Source organism: Saccostrea cucullata, unplaced genomic scaffold (assembly GCF_032062105.1).
Source record: "Saccostrea cucullata isolate Sc308-1 unplaced genomic scaffold, CSIRO_AGI_Scuc_v1 ctg22384, whole genome shotgun sequence".
Classification (NCBI taxonomy): domain Eukaryota; kingdom Metazoa; phylum Mollusca; class Bivalvia; order Ostreida; family Ostreidae; genus Saccostrea; species Saccostrea cuccullata.
This window is the reverse complement of record NW_026933632.1, coordinates 1-5,838: the sequence shown is the minus strand read 5'-3', so window position 1 is coordinate 5,838 and position 5,838 is coordinate 1. Positions and strand designations below refer to the sequence as shown.

Below are 5,838 nucleotides of genomic sequence, written 5' to 3'. Positions count from 1 at the left end.
ACAACAATCTAAATTATCAATGGCTCACAGTTAAAATAAAAATCAAAGTTTAGAAAAAAGATTTGACATATAATTGCACAGTTTAATATTTATTGAAATCCACACTCCTCGAGCTCGATTCCTTTCTGCAACCATAAAGCTGATAGTAAATAAAACTTCTCGCTTAAAAAACAAAAAACATAAAACAAATCAGTAATAATCACAATATTACATAAAAAGATTTTTTAATTAGAATTGAAAAAGAATTAAGTATATCAACAATCTAAATTATCAATGGCTCACAGTTAAAATAAAAATCAAAGTTTAGAAAAAAGATTTGACATATAATTGCACAGTTTATATTTATTGAAATCCAATATCTGACCTGTAAAAAAGAGAGAAATATCTCTTAAATTATACTTATCTACAGTTCATAAAAATGAACTAATACTGTAATACCTAATCCTCAATGTACAAATAATATAACTGATTTCTGGATTTATTTTCAAAGAAATTATTTTAAGAAGATATATCTGCAAAGTTAATTGCCTATAGATATGCATCAGTGTAAGCAAAAGTTGACATCACATCAAAAAACATCATGATGATGGCACACACATGCAAAAAATATTTAATTTGGCACTAATTAATAAAAATCACAATATTTACATAAATTGAGTATTCATTGAAAGGTAAAAATGATAAATGATTTTAACAAATCAGATATGAAAGCATAATTACATTGAAATTGTGTTAAGTCTCCACTTAATATACACCAAGTCCTACACTATTTCTTCTTGCACCCTTTTAACTTAATCTTATCCTCAATGTATTAACTTAGAATGTGTGAACTACTTTCTAATTTTCAATATTGTGTGCACATGAAATGATACATTTTACACATCAAATCATACACTATTTCTACACCTGTACTTCACAAAGATATCTGAACAACTTTCTAATTTTCCATATTTGAATATATTTACCCATCAAATCCTAGTCTATTTCTTCTCCTGTACCTTTCTAACTCAATCCCATCCTCAATGTAATAACTCAGAAAATCTGAATTATTTTGGACATGCAATTTACGATATTTGCGATAACATGAAATGATACATACAGAGATGATACATAGAAAGACGATACATGAAGATGCTGAAAGAGAAAAGAATAGTGGTATAAAAGTGCAATGCAAAGCTAAAGCAATAGAGATACATTCATTATTGCACTGTGAAATAAAGCAAATAAAAACTGTATTACAGACTTTTACAGCATTGTGCATACACTATATACATGCATACAGTTAATCAATAGTGGCATGCCAGGGGTGAACAAATATGCAGTGGCAAAAGTGTCTCAGTAGACATATTCATCAAAGCCATATAGAACTGGTTTCTTTCTCTCCCTTGGTGGCAATACTTTTCTAGTAATAATTTCTTTAGTATGTTTTGCTTTTCTTTTTCTTTGACATTTTTTCTTCATAATAAATCCTGATAATTTTTTCACAGATTTTTTGATAAACAAAGTTGCTTCTTGCAGGAGATTGTATATGTCTATAACTTTTCTTTTAATGGCTACTATCTGTTTACACAGAAATGTAAGTATTCCAATTAAGCCTAGAAAATTAAGAGGAAAAAAAATTTCAAAGAATAGAATCTTCTTGCAAGATTTCTTCTTCAGTGGCGTCATAAAATATATCATGATCAGTATTTATATTCCCCCTTAATCTTGATTTTTGGCATTTCCAAAGGAGAAAGATGAAACAGCTTATGCAGGAAGATGCGGACAAGCAAGTAGAAATAACTAAAAGAAAAACATTCATTTTTCAAGCAATTCAAATTTTAAAATTGAGATCCAAAATTGCAGAAATGATAAAGCACTATTATATGAGCATCTATTACTCATGCATCAACCATAGATAGTATTTATTGATGTATGGATTTTAATTTCATAAAATTAAGCAAAAATGAAAGTGTTTCGTTGAAGATCACTAAATAATAAATTTAAGCTTCAGTGAAATAAAGAATTATAATTCTATAGTAGATGATTTTTAAATTCTCCACCGCAATTGATTCTCAGTGTTTGACACTTGACAGCGGATTCAAATATTTGTTTTATTGCATTTAATATGTCTATTGCTGTCTTTTGCTTCAATGCTACAATCAAAGAATGTGAGTTACTTTTGAATTGCTCATGCAGATATTGTCATTGTAGTTAGATTTTCAAATATTATTCAGAATCCGTAATTTTGAAGGATTAGTAAAAGATTGAAGAGTTTCACAATAATTCACATTGTTATCTAGGTGTATTTAGAAAGATGCATATAGATTTATAAATAAATATACTTACTGATTAAGATAGTACTTAAACTCAAGTTACTGTTGCTGTCATCATCCGCTGATGGTGGAGTTGTTAATTCAGGATTCTACAATGAAAGTGAAATATTGAAACAAATATAAGTATTCATTGAAAAATTTTTTGTCAAAATTTATGCATGCTATAAACAATGCATTGACTGTCAAATGCAAATTACTACTTTGTGATAATTAGTTTATCACTTACAAGAACTGGTGTAGGGGATGCATCGGTTGTGGAGGATCTACCACCCTCCTGAAACAAATGTACATATTTTTAAAGCGATGAAGCTGAGTCCTCTTGATACTTGACTTTCTCATTTTAATCAGGTTGTAAACAATGCATTGAATAGCATATCTAAAATATTATTTTCAGATAGTAAGAATGGTGGTAAGTTTATTATTTACATGAGTTGAAGTAGGGAGAAAATCATGTGTGGAAGATTGAGGCCGAGAAGCACTGTCACCCTGCTGAAATGATGATAAGTAACATATGTAAGTACAACAAATTTTCAATAGGGAGTCAAGTGATTCCTGAAGATTGACACCTTTTACAAATTTTAGCAGCTTGTAAACAATGCATTGAATAGCATGTGCAAAATACTATTTTTGTAATAGTCAGAAATTGAGATACCTTTATTACTTACATGTTATATAGTGAGGAAGTTATTGCTGCAGATGCATGAAAGAGGATTGCATTAATAATCGAAAGTCAGAAATTGAGGTATGTTTATTACTTACATGTGTTATAGTGCGGGGGGAGGCATCAGCTGTGGAGGTCTGAAATGAAATTAAGTAACACAATTACAAGTACATTCACATATTATATAGTGAGGAAGTTAGTGCTGCAGATTCATGAAAGAGGATTGCATTAATAATCAAAAGTCAGAAATTGAGGTATTTTTATTACTTACATGTGTTATAGTGCGGGGGGATGCATCAGCTGTGGAAGGCTGAAATGAAATAAAGTAACACAATTACAAGTACATTCACATATTTTATAGTGAGCAAATTAGTGCTGCAGATGCTTGCCCCCCCCCCCCACACACACACAACAGTACATTACTGTGGGCATGCACCAGTGTATCCAATGTGAGATTACTAAAAGTTCACTTTTGTATCGCCGTCCTCTTACCATGCTTACAACAATTCATCGTTTCAAAGTTTGTTTTACAAAGATCGATTGAAATAAATAAATAAATACATATACTAACGTTTGCACATTTACTGTCCTCTATGTACACAACCACAGCTCTGTTTGATTTTATGATGATGCTCTCACAGCATGGGGCATAAGCAATATATACAACCTGCACTGACGTGTGGGTGAGATCCATTACTGCTCGTGCATCAAAGTAATCAAAATTCAAAGACCTTACGTTATCGGGTAGCCATCCTGAGTAAAACCCAGGACCATTCCATCTACATATATTGTCATTACATACACTAAAATACTGCAACTTTGCAGCAGCGCAGGCTAATAGTAACATCGTTAAAATACAGTAAGACAGCATGGTGCGCATCTTCTCCATCGCCGAATTGACTTGGTCTAATGTTATTGAATCTTGCACCCGAGCGATATATATGTAAGAGTTCATTAAATCATGTATATAGCACAATAATATTTCTTAGTTGATAATATAAAGAATGTTTAATATTTAAAAAAATAAATAAATAAATAAATAAAAATAAAAATAAAAATACGATCTTTTCCCACCATTTCAAACTTAGTCTTCAATCGTAACTAATCGCCCATTTCCGTAATCGGTTACGGAAAACGACGAGTGTGATCCGAAGTCAAATGTTATTGAATTTTGAACCCGAGCGATATATATAAGAAAAATATTTCAGAATGAAAAATATTTCTTTGGATGACAGAGAATGTTTTACATTTATTTTTATTTTTATATTTCATAAAAAATATTAAAAAAATATTGAGCTGTAGTATATATATTAAATAAATGGGATACTGGGATATTCAAAACGATTAAGGACATTGACTTTGCACTAATTATCAGGAGTAGTAAATATATCTATAAATTAGCAATTTTGATTGAAAGATTTCAAAAAACAAAAGTTGTTGTTCAAAGAAGTCTACCTCTCATTCAAATCAGAGGGGAATTACTATGATTTATTCATGTATATTACTTATTGTTCTGAAAATATGTAGAAAATCAAAACAATATTTAAATAAAATATAAATGTTATTTATCTCATATACTTCATAAAACAAAAGACGATCTCTTCTTAGTGATTGATTACTTTTGACTAATTTTGGATGGATGTGGAGGTAATCAGTTTGAAAACAATAGATTGTTTCTTTTAAGAAATGCTATATACATAAAAACACTTCAGAAATATGAGTTATATCAAATCAGGGAGAAATTACTATGATTTATTTATGTATATATTAATTATTATTGTAAAAATAAGAGGGAACCAAAACAATATTTAAATAAAAAAGTTGTTTTTTATCTCATATACTTCACAAAACAAAAGACGATCTCTTCCTAGTGATTGATTACTTTTGATTAATTGATGGGTGTGGGGGTAATCAAGAGTCCAGAGTTTAAAAACAATAGATGGTTTCTTTTGAGAAATACTATATATATAAACACGCATCAGAAGTACGAATTATAGTTCCTCCAGAAAAACTTGAAAGATAGAAGTTTCATTAAAACGACTGATATGGCAGCCGCAGAAGTTCGTTTTGATGTTGAGTTAGGCGGTGATGGAGAAATCCCGCAGTACGTTATCCGGGGCGGTGAAAGCTACAGGAGGGGGCATTATGCAATCCAACTATCTTTTTTCGGAGAAGAGTATACGTACATTTACAAGGTATGTTTCTTTGTCTTTTTGTATGTGTCTGTGTTACTCGACTTGATTGTATACTTAGTACATTTAGTATTAACAGCAGCGGTCCCATAATCTTTATATAGGATTTACCACTAAATTTGATTTTCAAGAGGGGTTGGGGGCTATTAATAATTACTGTTCAAAGGTTCCATTCTCAGTATCTGCCTCCACACTCATCGATCTTAAATATTTGCAATTTTTAAAGCAACATCAATATCATATAATATCTTTTAATTACACTATGATTTTATTTTAACAGATAACAACAGGGGAAAGCAAGTTTCTTTCCCCGAGGATGTTTTCCTTGCAATGATGAGGATTGGCGAAGATTTGAAGGCCGCGATGGATCTTACAAGAAATTTGTCAGGACCTCCTAGTCCACCTATGGTGAGCATTCTCATTAGACACGTTGTATTGGGTGGGTAGGGGTTGTAAAAGTATATTCATTAAAGTACAAAGTCGTCACAGTTAGTATATTACATCTTCTGTATAAAAGGAAATAAAACTTGAATATTTTTTTTTTTTGTCACATAACTATACCATGCAGAAAATTCACTTTACAGGTTCGTTTGCCACCCCGCCTGAAGAGGGCTAAGCGGCGGCGAGGAAGGTGATACTTAAGGATGATGACACAGATGAAAATGAAATT

The 5,838-nt window shown here is 30.9% G+C and overlaps 1 long non-coding RNA gene across 1 annotated transcript; it reads right to left on the bottom strand.

Moving 5' to 3' along the window:
- Nucleotides 1-12: 12 nt before the first annotated feature.
- On the bottom strand, nt 13-2,586 carry LOC134238775 (uncharacterized). Its single transcript, XR_009986082.1, has 3 exons — nt 2,542-2,586; nt 2,329-2,404; nt 13-162 (listed from the first exon to the last, which is right to left on the bottom strand). It is a non-coding gene; the product is annotated as an uncharacterized LOC134238775 (long non-coding RNA).
- Between the last annotated feature and the right edge of the window lie 3,252 nt (nt 2,587-5,838).